A 17,493-nucleotide genomic window follows, 5' to 3' on the forward strand; every position below is an offset into this window, starting at 1 on the left:
GGACAACATGTCCAAGCCATACTGTCTCTGCAGTAATCCAATACCATGTGGTGACCTAATCACTTCAATGCCCAAGAAATATCTGAGCTCCCCCAAATCCTTCATCTCGAACTTCTGTCTAAGCAAGATCTTTACATCAAAGATCTCTGCATCATGGTCCCCCGTAATGATCAAGTCATCTACATAGATGACAACAAGCACAACCCCTCTATCACCATGTCTCACATACAATGAGAAATCTGCATTGGCTACATGAAAGCCAATAGTGACAAGATATTCAGAAATCTTGTCAGACCATGCTCTTGGTGCTTGCTTTAAGCCATACAAGGCTTTCTTCAACTTGCAAACATGCTCGGGGTGACCCATATCCTCATAACCAGGTGGCTGCAACATATACACCTCTTCTTGCAAATCCCCATGTAAGAATGCATTCTTTACATCCATCTGATGTAAAGACCATTGCTTTGACGCAGCCACTGCTATCACAACTCTCACCGTTGCCATCTTGGCAACTGGGCTGAAAGTTTCCTCATAATCAATCCCATATGTCTGCGCATATCCTTTGGCTACCAATCTAGTCTTGTACCTGTTTATGCTTCCATCACTGTTATGTTTAACTTTTTACACCCACTTGCATCCAATGGCTTTCTTGTCTTCGAGCAATTGCACTAAATCCCAAGTTTCATTTCCATATAGTGCATCCATCTCCTCATCCATAGCTTTCTCCCAACACACATTTCCAATAGCCTCATCAATGCATGTGGGCTCAACAACCTGCACAACCTTTGCCATATATGCATAGTGATGTGCCACATAACCATCATATGTAAATCTCTGCACAAGGTTCTTCACTCTCCCTGATCTTTGCAGCTTTTCATTCATGGCTTCCATAGCTTTCTTTACATCAGGTGTTCTCATAGCTGGGATCCCAAGCTCTGTTGAGATATCGAGCTCTAGTGAGGCGGTGGACACTGATGACCCGCCTGGGGGATAGGCCCCACACTTACACCACTGGCATGGTTGGTGAGATCTTGGATGATATGCAGCCAGTGGGATGACAGGCTGTGTGACAGCCATTCTAGAGACTGGCATAGTTATAGCGCCAGCTCATTTAGTCGGGTTCACACTATAGAGAACCCGTGTATGTATTGGTTGAGTACCTTTCATATTATGTAGTACTCTTATTCTTGTATATGGTGTGTTGAGTGTTGAGTAGAGAAGAAGAAGATTTTCAGCCTCTCACCTTGTGTGTTCTCTATTAGGGTTTGTGAGTGTGTGTGTGTGCTTGCAAGAGCTCAAGCTCTCTTCCCCCCTGCATCTTTTCATGGTATCAGAGCTTGGTTCGTGCTAAGGGCTGAGCTGCAAGCAAGAGAACCACAAGAAGCGGTACGAGGGTAAGAGCTTCAACTATTCTTCCCTATTGTGTTGGTGACTACACCCTTGTCGGGAGCTCTACGGGAGGCACCGGCAAACGATCTCTGATTGAGGAGCTTTCTTCGCGGGAGTAAAGCTCTGGGCCGAAAAAGCGTTTCGGGCGCGTCTGGACCTCCGTTTTTCAGAAAGCAGGCGATTTCGAGCACTGTGGGTAAGTCATCGATTCTCTGCAGAACTCTGTTTTAAGTACTGCAGGAAGACAGATTGACTGTGCAGACACTGTGGGTGCTGCAAAGAGGTCTACAGTTGCCATTGGTGGGTGTATGTATGTGCATTGAGGTCACTGGTTGTGACATTTGAGTACTGCAGTACCGCTGTGCAGAAAATACAGCATTTGTGCAGAAAAAAACCAAAGTTCAGTTTCTGGTAAAATTGTGTGTTTGGCAAGATGTCTAATGATGGCATAACACAGATTGTGGCTGAGAAGCTGGACAAGAATAACTTCCATGCTTGGAGGTTCAGGTTGACGAATTTCCTGATGGGAAAAGGCTATTGGGACTACATAGAAGGTGAACATGAAGAGGCACCGGAGATACCGGACATAAATCCTACTGCTGCAGATGTGAAAGAGTTTAAAGAATGGAACCAAGGAGCCAGGAAGGTTATGTATTGGCTATCCATTAGTATACAGGACACCATGATTGGGCACATTCAGGATGCCAAGTCCCCCAAGGAGGCGTGGGACACCTTGGTAAAGCTTTATGAAACAAATACCAAGGCACGTAAGATACAGTTGAAGAATGAACTTCATACTGTGGAGAAAAAGAGCATGTCTGTGAATGACTATGCGCTGAAGATAAAGGGTATTGTGGAATCCCTTGCATCTATTGGTGTGTCAGTAGATGATGATGACAAGGTGGAAGTCTGTCTACGTGGTCTCGGGCCACAATACAAGGCGTTCAAGACGTCCATTCAGACTCGGGAAAACATTCCCAACTTTACAGATTTGGTGTCTATGCTGATTATCGAAGAGAAGAGCTTGGGTGAAGACCAACAGTCTTCACAAAGCAAAAACAGTTCAGAGCAACAGGCCTTCTACACGAGTTCAGGAAGAGGACGAGGTAGAGGAGGCCGTGGACGCGGTCAAGGAGGTGGCCGAACAGGTAATCAGAATTATGGCCAGCAGCAGCAGCAACAACAACAGTCCCAGAATCAACAACAACAACAACACGCAGGTGGAAGAGGCAAATTCAGAGGCAGGGGGAGTCAAAGAGGCCGTGGAAATTGGCAAAGGCAATACAATGATGCACGTGAATGCTATTATTGTGGTAAGCCTGGACATGTGCAGGCAGAATGTTATAAAAAGCAAGCTGACATGCAAAATGGGAAAGTGCAGCAAAACAACTATGCATCCTCAAGCAGAAATAATGAGGATAATGAGAGGTTGTTTGTTATGCAGCATGTCGTGAATGCCATGTCTGAAAATGTTGATGCAGCACAAAAAGATAATGTATGGTATGTGGATTCAGGCGCTTCGAACCACATGACGAGTCATGGGGAGTGGTTCAAGGAGATGAAAAACCCGGAAAGACCAAGTTTTGTGGAAACAGGGGATGACACTGCTCATCCAATTGCCCACGTTGGAGATGTGCCATTGTCTATGCAGGATGGCAAAGTGAAGTACCTTGCAGATGTACTTCATGTACCGAACATAATAAAGAATCTGGTTTCAGTTGGCCAGATGATTGAGCAGGGTTTGCAGGTTCGGTTTAACCCTGATGGATGTTATGTCGAAGACTTCAAAGACAAGTGCAAGTTGGTTGCAAAAGGCAACAGAGTGGGCAGAATGTTTACGTTGGATGTAGACATGCCTGAAATGAGTGCTGCGATGTTTGCAAATGGTTCAGGAGTTGTTGCAGACACAGACATATGGCATAAAAGAATTGGACATGTAAATGTGCAGAGATTGAAGTCTATGCAAACAAAAGGAATTGTGACAGGGCTGCCAAAATTTAAAGTGGAAGGTATGCATAAAATCTGTGAAGCATGCCAATTTGGGAAGCAAACAAAGCATGTGTTTCCACATAACAGATATGTGAGCAGAAATGCACTAGATGTTGTGCATTCAGATGTATGGGGTCCTACGAAGACCGTGTCTATGGGAGGCTGCAGGTACTATGTCACTTTCATTGATGACCACACAAGGAAAGTGTGGGTATATTTCATGAAGGAGAAGAGTGAGGTATTCACTCACTTTCAGAATTTCAGAGTTTTGGTTGAAAAGCAAACAGGGAAATATGTAAAGTGCCTAAGGTCAGATGGAGGGGGAGAGTACTTCTCCAATGAGTTCTCTGAATTCTTGAAGAAGAATGGTATTCGGAGACAGTTCACATGCAGATATACTCCGCAGCAAAATGGAGTTGCTGAGCGGAAAAACAGGCACATTGCTGAGATTGCGCGAGCATTGATGGAAGAGAAGAATATGCCGCATTGCTATTGGGCTGAGGCTGTTTCTACAGCAGTATACATCAAGAACAGGACTCCAACTGCAGCCATACATGATGTAACTCCAGAGGAGAGGTTTACTGGCAGAAAACCAGATTTGTCTCATCTGAAAGTTTTTGGATGCATTGCATATGTGCATGTGCCAGATGAGCTGAGAACTAAGCTGGATCCGAAAGCTGAAAAATGTGTGTTTATTGGATATTCCCTTGAGCAAAAGGGATACAGGTGTTATAACCCTGCTACACGTGAGCTGAGGGTAAGCAGGGATGTTGTCTTTGATGAGATGAGCAGTTGGTATGCTGCTGAAAAAGAAGCTATTGGGGCTGATGTGAGTGGAAGTGTGGTTGCACAGAATGCAGGTCAGCAATCACAGTCTTTGAGTGGACCAGGAGAGTCCTCATCTAGTGGGTCTATTGATAGACCATGGAGTGGCAGGCTACGTCATAATACCAGCCCTGCAAATGTGATTAGTACATCACGTAAAGGAAAAGAGAAAGTGGTTGAGCCCCTTGGTATGCCTGACATTTCTGCAGGGCATTCTCATGTTGATGGAGAGTCTAGTGGCTCAGATATGAGCCTTGATGAGGAGCTTGGGATCCCAGCTATGAGAACACCTGGTGTAAAGAAGGCTATGGAGGCCATGAATGAAAAGCTGCGAAGATCAGGGAGAGTGAAGAACCCTGTGCAGAGATTTACATATGATGGTTATGTGGCACATCATTATGCATATATGGCAAAATGCATTGATGAGGCTGTTGGAAATGTGTGTTGGGAGAAAGCTATGGATGAGGAGATGGATGCACTATATGGAAATGAAACTTGGGATTTAGTGCAATTGCCTGAAGGCAAGAAAGCCATTGGCTGCAAGTGGGTGTACAAAGTTAAACATAACAGTGATGGAAGCATAAACAGGTACAAGACTAGATTGGTAGCCAAAGGATATGCGCAGACATATGGGATTGATTATGAGGAAACTTTCAGCCCAGTTGCCAAGATGGCAACGGTGAGAGTTGTGATAGCAGTGGCTGCGTCAAAGAAATGGTCTTTACATCAGATGGATGTAAAGAATGCATTCTTGCATGGGGATTTGCAAGAAGAGGTGTATATGTTGCAGCCACCTGGTTATGAGGATGTGGGTCACCCCGAGCATGTTTGCAGGTTGAAGAAAGCCTTGTATGGCTTAAAGCAAGCACCAAGAGCATGGTCTGACAAGATTTTTGAATATCTTGTCACTATTGGTTTTCATGTAGCCAATGCAGATTTCTCACTATATGTGAGACATGGTGATAGAGGGGTTGTGCTTGTTGTCATCTATGTAGATGACTTGATCATTACGGGGGACCATGATGCAGAGATCTTTGATGTAAAGATCTTGCTTAGACAGAAGTTCGAGATGAAGGATCTCGGGGAGCTCAGATATTTCTTGGGCATTGAGGTGATTAGGTCACCACATGGTATTGGATTACTGCAGAGACAGTATGGCTTGGATATGTTGTCCAAGTATGGTATGACAGGCTGTAAGCCTATTTCTGTGCCATTGGATCAGAATGGCAAATTGAGTGCAGATTCAGGAGAGATCTTGGAGGATCCTACTATGTACAGACGCATAGTAGGAAGTTTGATCTACATGACGATCACCAGACCAGATTTGAGCTATGCTGTTGGGTTGGTGAGCCAGTTTATGCAGGTTCCACGGAAACCGCATTTGGATGCAGTGAGACGCATACTGAGGTATGTGAAGTCTACTTTACAGTGTGGACTATTCTATGAGACTGGGACAGAGATATGTGTACATGGGTACACAGATGCTGATTGGGCTGGTAGTATCTCAGATAGAAGATCTACCAGTGGATTCATGTTTTCTTTGGGGAGTGCTGCTGTGACTTGGAGCAGCAAGAAGCAGCCTACGGTTGCTCTATCGAGTACAGAGGCCGAGTACAGAGGAGCTGCTATGGCAGCATGTGAGGTAGCTTGGTTGAGAAAGCTACTTGCAGATTTGGGTCTATCAGTGGATAGACAAGTTGTCATTTTCTGTGACAACATTAGCAGTATACAGTTGGCCAGGAACCCAGTCTTTCATGCTCGTACGAAGCACATAGAGGTCCACTATCACTTCGTCAGAGAGAAGGTCTTGGCAGGAGACCTTGACCTTGTTTATGTCAGCACAGAGGATCAGGTAGCTGACATCTTCACCAAAGCATTGGGTACAGAGAAGCTCCGCAGATTCCGGGCTTCACTTGGTGTACATGAGATGGAGTTGAGCTCGAGGGGGAGTGTTGAGATATCGAGCTCTAGTGAGGCGGTGGACACTGATGACCCGCCTGGGGGATAGGCCCCACACTTACACCACTGGCATGGTTGGTGAGATCTTGGATGATATGCAGCCAGTGGGATGACAGGCTGTGTGACAGCCATTCTAGAGACTGGCATAGTTATAGCGCCAGCTCATTTAGTCGGGTTCACACTATAGAGAACCCGTGTATGTATTGGTTGAGTACCTTTCATATTATGTAGTACTCTTATTCTTGTATATGGTGTGTTGAGTGTTGAGTAGAGAAGAAGAAGATTTTCAGCCTCTCACCTTGTGTGTTCTCTATTAGGGTTTGTGAGTGTGTGTGTGTGCTTGCAAGAGCTCAAGCTCTCTTCCCCCCTGCATCTTTTCAAGCTCCTCATCAAGGCTCATATCTGAGCCACTAGACTCTCCATCAACATGAGAATGCCCGACAGAAATGTCAGGCATACCAAGGGGCTCAACCACTTTCTCTTTTCCTTTACGTGATGTACTAATCACATTTGCAGGACTGGTATTATGACGCAGCCTGCCACTCCATGGTCTATCAATAGACCCACTAGATGAGGACTCTCATGGTCCACTCAAAGACTGTGATTGCTGACCTGCATTCTGTGCAACCACACTTCCACTCACATCAACCCCAACAGCTTCTTTTTCAGCAGCATACCAGCTGCTCATCTCATCAAAGACAACATCCCTGCTTACCCTCAACTCACGTGTAGTAGGGTTGTAACACCTGTATCCCTTTTGCTCAAGGGAGTATCCAATAAACACACATTTTTCAGCTTTTGGATCCAGCTTAGTTCTCAGCTCATCTAGCACATGCACATATGCAATGCATCCAGATGAGACAAATCTGGTTTTCTGCCAGTAAACCTCTCCTCTGGAGTTACATCATGTATGGCTGCAGTTGGAGTCCTGTTCATGATGTATACTGCTGTAGAAACAGCCTCAGCCCAATAGCAATGCGGCATATTCTTCTCTTCCATCAATGCCCGCGCAATCTCAGCAATGTGCCTGTTTTTCCGCTCAGCAACTCCATTTTGCTGCGGAGTGTATCTGCATGTAAACTGTCTCCGAATACCATTCTTCTTCAAAAATTCAGAGAACTCGTTGGAGAAGTATTCTCCCCTCCATCTGACCTTAGGCACTTGACATATTTCCCTGTTTACTTTTCAACCAAAACTCTGAAATTCTGAAAGTGAGTGAACACCTCACTCTTCTCCTTCATGAAATATACCCACACTTTCCTTGTGTGGTCATCAATGAATGTCACATAATACCTGCAGCCTCCCATAGATATGGTCTTCGTAGGACCCCATACATCTGAATGCACAACATCTAGTGCATTTCTGCTCACATATCTGTTACGTGGAAACACATGCTTTGTTTGTTTCCCAAATTGGCATGCTTCACATATTTTCTGCATACCTTCCACTTTAAATTTTGGCAGCCTTGTCATAATTCCTTTTGTCTGCATAGACTTCAATCTCTGCACATTTACATGTCCAATCCTTTTATGCCAAATGTCTGTGTGTGCAACAATTCCTGAACCATTTGCAAACATCGCAGCACTCATTTCAGGCATGTCTACATTCAACGTAAACATTCTGCCCACTCTGTTGCCTTTTGCAACCAACCTGCACTTGTCTTTGAAATCTTCAACATAACACCCATCAGGGTTAAACCGAACCTGCAAACCCTGCTCAATCATCTGGCCAACTGAAACCAGATTCTTTGTTATGTTTGGTACATGAAGTACATCTGCAAGGTACTTCACTTTGCCATCCTCCATAGACAATGGCACATCTCCAACATGGGCAATTGGATGAGCAGTGTCATCCCCTGTTTCCACAAAACCTGGTCTTTCTGAGTTTTTCATCTCCTTGAACCACTCCCCATGACTTGTCATGTGGTTCGAAGCGCCTGAATCCACATACCATACATTATCTTTTTGTGCTGCATCAACATTTTCAGACATGGCATTCACGACATGCTGCATAACAAACAACCTTTCATTATCCTCATTATTTCTGCTTGAGGAGGATGCATAGTTGTTTTGCTGCACTTTTCCATTTTGCATGTCAGCCTGCTTCTTATAACATTCTGCCTGCACATGTCCAGGCTTACCACAATAATAGCATTCACGTGCATCATTATACTGCCTTTGCTAATTTCCACGACCTCTTTGACTCCCCCTGCCTCTGAATTTGCCTCTTCCACCTGCGTGTTGTTGTTATTGTTGTTGATTCTGGGACTATTGTTGTTGCTGCTGCTCTGCTGGCCATAATTATGATTACCTGTTTGACCACCTCCTTGACCGCGTCCACGGCCTCCTCTACCTCGTCCTCTTCCTGAACTCGTGTAGAAGGCCTGTTGCTCTGAACTGTTTTTGCTTTGTGAAGACTGTTGGTCTTCACTCAAGCTCTTCTCTTCGATAATCAGCATAGACACCAAATCTGTAAAGTTGGGAATGTTTTCCCGAGTCTGAATAGACATCTTCAACGCCTTGTATTGTGGCCCAAGACCACGTAGACAGATCTCCACCTTATCATCATCATCTACTAACACACCAATAGATGCAAGGGATTCCACAATACCCTTTATCTTCAGCGCATAGTCATTCACAGACATGCTCTTTTTCTCCACAGTATGAAGTTCATTCTTCAACTGTATCTTGTGTGCCTTGGTATTTGTTTCATAAAGCTTTACCAAGGTGTCCCACGCCTCCTTGGGGGACTTGGCATCCTGAATGTGCCCAATCATGGTGTCCTGTATACTAATGGAGAGCCAATACATGACTTTTCTGGCTCCTTGGTTCCAGTCTTTAAACTCTTTCACATCTGCAGCAGTAGGATTTATGTCCGGTATCTCCGGTGCCTCTTCATGCTCACCTTCTATGTAGTCCCAATAGTCTTTTCCCATCAGGAAATTCGTCAACCTGAACCTCCAAGCATGGAAGTTATTCTTGTCAAGCTTCTCAGCCACAATCTGAGTTATCCCATCATTTGATATCTTGCCAAACACACAATTTTACCAGAAACTGCACTCTGGTTTTTCTGCACAAACTGCTGTATTTTCTGCACAACGGTACTGTAGTACTCTCAAATGTCACAACTAGTGACTTCAATGTGCATACATACACCCAATGGCAACTGTAGACCTCTTTGCAGCACCCACAGTGTCTGCACAGTCAATCTGTCTTCCTGCAGTTCTTAAAACAGAGTTCTGCAGAGAATCGATGACTTACCCGCGGTGCTCGAAATCGCCTGCTTTCTGAAAAACGGAGATCCAGACGCGCCCGAAACGTGTTTTCGGCCCAGAAAATTCTGTCCAATAGGACCCTATAGTTGCCCTATAGGACACTATAGTTGCCCTATGGTTGCCCTATAGCTTTACTCCCGCGAAGAAAGCTCCTCAATCAGAGATCGTTGCCAGTGCCTCCCGTAGAGCTCCCGGCAAGGGTGTAGTCACCAACACAAATAGGAAAGAGTAGTTGAAGCTCTTACCCTCGTACTGCTTCCTGTGGTTCTCTTGCTTGCAGCTCAGCCCTTAGCACGAACCAAGCTCTGATACCATGAAAAGATGCAAGGGGGAAGAGAGCTTGAGCTCTTGCAAGCACACACACACACTCACAAAACCCTAATAGAGAACACACAAGGTGAGAGGCTGAAAATCTTCTTCTTCTCTACTCAACACTCAACACACCATATACAAGAATAAGAGTACACATAATATGAAAGGTACTCAACCAATACATACACGGGTTCTCTATAGTGTGAACCCGACTAAATGAGCTGGTGCTATAACTATGCCAGTCTCTAGAATGGCTGTCAAACAGCCTGTCATCCCACTGGCCGCATATCTCTCATGATCTCACCAACCATGCCAGTGGTGTAAGTGTGGGGCCTATCCCCCAGGCGGGTCATCAGTGTCCACCGCCTCACTAGACGAGCTCGATATCTCAACACCACATACAAACCCTTCACAAATACAAGCATTCTTCCATGCTCAAACAACAAATTAGAGGGAAAATCACCTAGGCATGACTCTATAGACTAGCGGTTCAATTTGGCTTTGTTGTCTTTCACTTTGCCCTACTTCTGCTCTAGGATCTAGAGACAATGCAGGGTCATTTTCTTGTGGATGTTCCATACCTCTCACCCTGGGTTGCGATTCTTCTGACTATGTGTTTCCTAGGATAAAATTGTGGAGACTCAAAGTAAGGCTTCTCTATGAATGTGTGGGAGAGATAGGAGCTTGCTCTTGCACAGGTGGTCTATCCATGCACTGTGGTTCAGGCTCTCCTGTCTTGAGGTCAGGAGTCTCACGTCCAGTGATGGGATGGTCTTCACTCTCATTGGTACTGTCAAATATGAGCAATGTTTAGGCTCCACGCGGTATTGACCAATGGGTCCGACCTTGCTAATGAAGGATCTTCATGAGAGTTTACATCATTCAAAAAGAGGGTTGTTTCACACCAATCTACCTGATCATAGGTGCATGGAAATGTGAAACTACTATGTAGAACCCCCTGTGAAAAATTCCCCTCCTTTTTTGAGAAATGGTACAGCCGTATGCTTTGGAATGTAATAGGGGTATGCTTCTTAGGAAGAAGCAGATGGAACGGGGAGTATGCATCTCAGGAAGAAAATGGCATGGACATGGCTTCAAGATTGAACGGGTGTGTGACTAGAAATGGAGAAGGCATGGGTGTGGTAGTTGAATGGTACTAGGCATACCAACCTGGGGTCAAGAAGGGAACAGTTGTATGCTTGTGAACTAGATGCAAAAATGAGAAGGTAACGAGCTTGGCAAAACCAACACGGCCATGGCAAAACCCAAGAATGCCTAGGAATGGGCATGCCCAAGTCAAGAAGGAACGGGCATGCCCAAGTCAAGAAAGAACGGGCATACCCAAGTCAAGAAGGAACGGCCGTGGCAAATATGGAATGGTCGTGGCACTGTCAGATTCAGAGATTTCAAATATCTTTTAGAGGATTTAAGGCCAAAGGTCTGACAGCCACCCACTATATTCTCTAACCACTCAGTTACACATGGAGGATTTAAGGCCAAAGGTCTGACAGCCACCCACTATATTCTCTACCACTCAGTTACACATGCTTGGTTGAATGCAATTAAATGCTCATTATGTCCAATTTAATGTAATTATTCTAATTTTCAATGCAACTGCCACATTCAGGGCTAAAGATCTTACCAAATTTGGCAAGTGAGAGAAGGAAACAAGCATGGCAGATGTAACATGACTATGGCTTGCAAAGCAAACGGCCGTATGCTTCTTAGAATTGCCAATAAAAAGTGATTTTTACCTAGTTGTTTCCTCCTATTCTTGCTAATTCAGGTATCTTCCCAAACATTTTTTATGTTTTTGATTCAATAGAAGGCTATAGCTAGTCTCAAGCTATCTATTAATGCCTTTGATGCTAAATAAAACCTAACTAATTGAGATTAATTTATTGATTAAACTAAGATGCAAACTTGAAGAAAAAAGGGAAAAAAATTCAAAGCTTTGCATGAGTGTCGAGGAGGGCGATGGTTGAGCACTTACTTGTGTCTCCCATCCTCGGTGAAGATGTTAATGCTCCAATGCTCGATTAACCTTTAATGCTCCATGGAATCACCATCAAACACAAAAACAAACTCAAAATCAAACAACCATCTGGTGGATTTGCACTTTAACTAGGCCAAATAAGAACCCTAGCAAAGGAACAAAGTGGAGGACCCTAAGCTAAATGCATTCCCCAACAAGCGGTGGCACCAAAGATATTAAACATAACATACAAACCTTGCACTTGAAGAAGAAATACAGGATAAGAGAGACAACATGCAAGGTTTGAGTCCAGAGAGTTGTACTTAGCCAACCCTAATAAGGGAAGATGCTAGGGGCTCACTCCACCTCTTCTTATGTCACCCAAGAAGAGATTCAATGGCTAGCTAGAAAACAAGAAGAAGGTAGCTATGGAAAGCTCAAACTTCACCTCATGCCACATGCATGCAGGAGGAACTTGGTAGACAGCAAAGAGAAGGGAGAGGAGAAGATAAGCTAGAGCATCACCATCCCTACAAGCACACACCAATAATCAAGCATCCAAGCACAATAAGCAAGCATACATCCATAAGCTCATGAGAGTCCAAGGGAGAGAAAAGATTCAAATGAGACCAATGGGATTGCCCCTTTTCATATTTCATAAATGTCTTATATACAAGAGCTCATAGTTATAATGGTCAGCCCATTTACAATTAGGGACCCAAAACTAGTCTTCCTAGTCTGTCTAGCTCTATGTACAAGCTATTCCTCAATGACTGGCATTACTCAAGCCCTGAGCTTGGTCATCCCATGTCTCATTTACATTAAGCGCTTTGCACAATTACAAAAAGATGTATTACAATAAGTATAGCCACGCTAGAAGTAATGTTAACCAGAGTGGTTAACAATTGTTAGGAGTAGCAAAAACATGGACGAAGGCTTGATGGAGAAGGTTGAGTTGTGATGGGCATGAAGAATGAAATGTCTTTATTGTACAGTTAACAATGGTGACATACTTATGCAAAGATGATGTGGCAACACTGTGACTAGATGACATGATTGGTGATGTGACATCGTACTTTTTTTGGCGTGAATGATGACATGCCCCCTTGATGAATGGTGACATGGCAGTGTGATTTTTTGGGAATGATTGGTTACCTGGCATCATGAATAGGGATGTGTCAAATCACATGCCGTGATTCTATAGATTGTAGAATCATGATTACATGCGGATGTGTTTTAATCATGAAATCCTGCTATTAGCAGCTCAAATTTTCTGGTGGAAGGATTAATTATTAGTTATGGAATATGGAATATGGAATTTGCCATGCACTCATGGTTTTGGTGAGACCATGATTGTGTAGACTTCACCAATCAAGGTGGGATGGAGTTAGGTTTTATGAGTGTTTAGAAGGACGTGGAGAGGGTGAATAGGCATACTGTACTAGATTGAAGGTATTAAACAAATGTAATAAAAAAGATAAATATAAGCGATAATTTCTACCTAGTGTGAATGGTACGTACCAATGTGGCATACAATCTAACTCTAGGATGCAAGATCTCAAAGAAGATCACAACATTGAAAAAAATCAAAAACAATGCAATGAAGAAAATAAATCATCTATTTATAGTTAGGAGGAGAATTAATACATAAGACACATGACACCACCTAATTACTCTTAGGATGCATGCCAAGATCACGACAACGGGTGGCATGATCACATCATCCATGGCCATGATCACGGCCCATTACTATGTAATCACATCATGTGAAATTGCTGAAAGGCACATTAGGGAAATTTTGAACTAAATTTGTGGGCTCTTTAAAATGCGAGGAGAGCACTTGACATTTTCCAAATGGCCTTGCATCGCGTTTTCTTGCAAATTCCTGTGTCCCTTTTGGTTTTCACTTCTTCCTCATTGTTTTGCTTTCTTCAGGGGCTTCTCGGTCTCACTTTGGTATTCTTTGCTCTGCTCGTGGAGAGCCTGCTGTTGCTTCATCCTTTCACAAATAGAATGTAAGCCCCAGATTGGTGCCCCACAAAAATTTTAAAGCGTTACTTTTACACGAGTAGGACTTATGATTCACATTTCAATTCCCTTACTCCTCGTCATCATATTAAGAATAGTGGTAGAAAACTTGACGTGACATTTCACACATGGTAAATATACTATTAAGATTTATCACACATTTTAGGCTATTATAATATCACCCCACACAACTACTATATTCTATGCTAGTTAAAGAAGCTTTTGAAATGTGCTAACAAGAATAAATAACATACTATATTAACCTGCTTACACACTGCCAATAACTCCTTGGGTCCCTCCTCCTCAAACTTTGAATGTTTTTTTGTCTACACGAACACTCTCTTTACTCTATAATATGAAATGATTTGAGCCTAGGAGAATTAATACTAATTAAATAAAATACAGAGCGTGATGCTGACCCTACTATAACCATGGGGCTTTTCTGGGGGGACCTAGTACTGATCCAAAGGATATTTTCTTATATCCATTACACCCTATTGTGCTCAACCTTCATAGTTGGTTTTGGTTGTTACAAAACTCATACATCCTGGACAACAATGTCGATAAATTAGACCTATTTGTACCATGCTATATTCTTGATACACCGGCCAATTACAAGGTTGTAGCTCGTAGTTACCAATGGATCATCAGGGTGGTTAGAAGTATATAATACCCATCAGCATTTAAATCTCTCTAAGTCTAAATTATATCATCCTTTTGGCATTCTTAAACTGTATCAAAATATCCACAAACATCTAGAAGCCATGCTGACTACCGTACTTTATAATTTTGATAAAATACATATTGAATATCCTAACGTATCTTCGAAGGATATCATTGAGCTACAAGATATTATGAAGCTCATCAAACCCAGCCACCTACCTTCTTGTTTTGGAGAGGGTCAAGAGGAAACATCAAGTTCCTCATCTAATCCAACATATCCTATATTTTTAACAGTCACAAAGTGAATTGCTTAATCCATACCCAAGTGTTCCTCCTATTGATAAATCTGAGGCCAATTGTATATTTTCTAGACTTCTTGCTCATTGTTTCCAATATAAATGATTCATTTGGATCCACTATTTGCAAAATAGGGATGTTGCTACTTTTAATTTTTCAAAACTAGTTTTTTGATCATAAGTCCAACTAAATTGTTTTCCTTTTCCTTTAAGCTGGTTCATCATTCGAACAACTATCTTCGCATAATTCCTTATAAACTTTCTATGAAAGTCGATAAGTCCTAAAAAGATTTGTAACTCATCTATATTAGATGGGGCCTTCTATCTTAATATAGCTTCAGCTTTATTAGGATCCATACAAATCCCTTCCTCAGACACTATGTGTCCAAGATTTTGCATTTCTTTTTTGAAGAACTCACATTTAGATTTTTTAGCAAATAATTTATTTTTCCTAAAGGAATACCAGTCAACCCAGATAAGGTTGAGGTGATTCATAAAGCCCCAACTCTCTAGCAAATGACAAAGAGCTGAGAAGATTTTTAGCACAAGTAAGATGGCATAGCAAAATGCTCAGATACCTCACTCATGTACTAGTCTCTTTGGATCAATAGATGGTCCATTTCAAAAAACCTCTCACAAAGTAGTCAAGGCAAGTTTCTTTCAATTGGACACTGGAATGCGACATTTCATGCTGGCACCTCAATCTTATGCTATCTAGTGTACCTATTTTCCAAGCCCCAAATTGCAAACTGTCATTTAATGTCTTTGTTGATGCCTCTAATGTAGCAATTAGTAGTATACTCATGGAAGAAGCATAGAAGAAATGACTCTTGCCTGTCTACTATGCTAGTCCAAAACTCTCTAATGCTGAGCAAAACTATTCCACCACACATAGGGAAGCCTTGGGTATGATCTACTCAGTTACAAAGTTCAGGTGCTACTTGATGGGTAATACATTTACCTTCCATGTCGATCACTTTGTCTTGTTGTACTTGGTGGTTGGATAAGCAGAGTATAGCAGAAAAATTGGCTAAATGGATATATTACTCCAATAATTTGGCTTCACAATAGTCCACACACTAGGTGCCAAATCATATAGTGGTAGACTATCTTTCCCGTGCCTGGAGGTTGGAAGTGCCCCAAGTGGAGTAGCAGATGATCCACCGGATGTTGGGTTGTTCATAACAACTAATGCAGTCATCCCAATTCCCCAGACATGGTATGATGAAATGCTAACATTTTTTACCACAGGTTTGATGGACAATGATTTGTCTAGGAATCAACAAAAGCGGATTGCTCTCCGCACAATAGGAATTTCCAAGTCATAGCTGGTCAGCTATACAAGAAAGGGATTGACCAAATAATCCGAAGATGCATACCATCACATGATCAGTAAGTTGTGCTTAGAGTAGCTCAATAAAGGATTAGTGGAGGACACTTCGCTCGAGATATCACCGAAAGAAAAATCCTTCAAGCAAGACCTGGTGGTCTACAGTACTTGGTGATGCTGCCTGCACAACTGGGCAAAATGGTGTGATGTCTGTCAACGTCCAGATAGGGACAAAATGTCACACAATCCGGTACTCCCATTATAACCATTCCAAAAATGGGGCCTCGACTTTGCTGGGCCATTCAGGCCTCTTGCCCATTTTACCTGTCACATTGTCACAAGTATGTCCTAGTACCCACAAATTACAACACTAAGTGGGTAGAAGCTCGTGCTCTCTAGGATAACACAACATAATTAAAACTACCTAATTTCTCTATGAGATGATCATCACTCCTTTTGGATGTCCCATCGAGTTGATTAGTGACCAAGGTAAACACTTTCTCAATGATGTCATCAAACAATTGGTCACCGCCGACCGAACATCTCATCATCCATAAAAAATCCACAGTGTACTATCCCCAAGCCAATGGTCAAGCTAAATCAAACAACAAAATTTTGAAGAAGATTCTCAGAAAATTGGTCAATGAAAATCACAAACGACTAGGATGAAAAGCTATATTTAGTTTTATGGGCTTTCTGCACAACATACAAAATCTCTGGCTGGAATGACTCCATCAAATTAGTATATAGCACAAAAGTAATCGTCCCAATGGAATTCCTAGTACCAAGTCTCCGCATTGCTATTTCAGAAAAGTTAAGCCCAGAAGAATCCCTACAGCATCACCTAGATCAACTCCTTGCCTTGGATGAAGCATGCTTCCAAAATTTTTTCGTCACCAAGGTCATCCAAAAAAGAAAGAAATGGGTCGACCTCGTCACTCCAAGTTTAGGATATTCAAAGAAGAAGATCTAGTTCTCTTATTTTAGTCTCAAATGGGCCCCCATCTAGAAAACTGAAAGCTCCAGTGGTGGATAGGACCGTTTTGGATTATCAAAAAATTCTATGATGGCACTTTTCTTCTCGGCGCACACTCAATGGTGAGCAGTTTTAGAAGCCAATCAATGGCTATCACCTACAGTCCTACCACTCGCGCCAATGACACCGAATCCATTCATCAATGCAACAACCCCAATAATCCACTAGCTGGGCATCCATCACCTCGATAACATCACTTCTCTCAAAACAATCATGGAAGATTCACCTCAAGTGGTTATCGACATAATGCAGTCCTATCAAGAATTGACATTACCTCCATGTAAACGCTACATGATAACTCTTTTTAAGCCTCCACAGGATATGACTAATACAATTGTCTTTGTTTGTTTACATACAACAACCCTTTTCACTGCAAGCTATAAGCCCTCGCCTCCAACCATCCTCTACATTCTCCCT

Source organism: Cibotium barometz, chromosome 31 (genome assembly GCF_041138505.1).
Source record: "Cibotium barometz isolate CiBa-2024 chromosome 31, ASM4113850v1, whole genome shotgun sequence".
NCBI classification, from domain to species: Eukaryota; Viridiplantae; Streptophyta; class Polypodiopsida; order Cyatheales; family Cibotiaceae; genus Cibotium; species Cibotium barometz.